Source organism: Danio aesculapii, chromosome 6, assembly GCF_903798145.1.
Source record: "Danio aesculapii chromosome 6, fDanAes4.1, whole genome shotgun sequence".
NCBI lineage: Eukaryota > Metazoa > Chordata > Actinopteri > Cypriniformes > Danionidae > Danio > Danio aesculapii.
This window is the reverse complement of record NC_079440.1, coordinates 12,528,977-12,530,183: the sequence shown is the minus strand read 5'-3', so window position 1 is coordinate 12,530,183 and position 1,207 is coordinate 12,528,977.

The following is a 1,207-nucleotide window of genomic DNA, read 5'->3' as shown; positions in this document are numbered from 1 at the left end:
AATATTGAGCTGAAGCTTGACTACAAAATTAAATCGCAAATCACATCAAAACCGCAATATCGGTTCAAAAATAAATAAATAAAATCGCAGGGTATATGCAGGAATCCTAAAGGTAATTTCAATAGCTTTTTAAAGACCTTCTCAGAATATTTTAAGACCTCATCGCCACTTCTAATCAGTATCAAACCTTGCAAGTTCTAATCAATATCAAACCTTTAACTGAATAAACAGTTGTTAATAAACAGTTGTAGTTAAATAAATCAATGGAGCACAACCATGCAACAGAGCTTAGATAAGCTCGGAAGAAACAAAGCTTGAAAGAATAAATTGGGAGTTCGCAAACTAACATTTTGCCATCCGTTTCGCTCTATGGTTTCGCTACATGTGGAGAGCGTCATCTTCTCGCATTTGTCCCAAATTACATGACATCACCCGGACGGAGGAGCTTGGCCGGACGTGCCCCGGCCCGAATCAATCACGTGGATCGAGCACACCATTGTTAATATTAGGAGGAAAATAAATATATGTATGCTTGTTTGGAGTCAAACACTTTAGACAACGATTGAACAAAATTCAAGACCTCGAAAAAACACAATTAAGACTTTTTAATACTAAGGGCACTGATTTTTCTCATAATTGATTTATCAACTTTCAATATTTTTTAAGACCCCGCGGACACCCTGAAATAGATATTTTCCAAAATCGCTCAGCCCTAGTGTCAAACTTACTGCACTTTTAAGAATACAAGTGTTGGCGCGAATATTCTGAGTCACCAATGACCACAGTTTGAGCTAAAAATCTTGTCTTTAATGTTCTCCTAAAGGAAAAAAAAGGTCTGAGTAAATCAACAGAAATATGTCATTTTAGATTAACTATCCCTTTAAGCTCAAGTGAACTGCTTCAAAACATGCAATTATGACATAGACCCTTCCGTGCGGCAAAAGATGGCACATTTCAGATTTAACACTCTCAAGTAGGTCCCGCACCAGCTGAGCATCTGCCATGGAGATGAATGTGAACGATGCAGAAAAGCAGAGGTGTTACAAACCTCAAACTGTGAGCTGCCACATCCACACCAGCTTCCTTCATGAAAAGCGGAATTCTCTGGACAGGAAGTGCTTTGACATGAACGACACTTCAAGGGACTTCCTCTGCCAGCAAACCCGTGTTTTACATTTCAAAAACAGACACTGACAGAGCCTTCCAG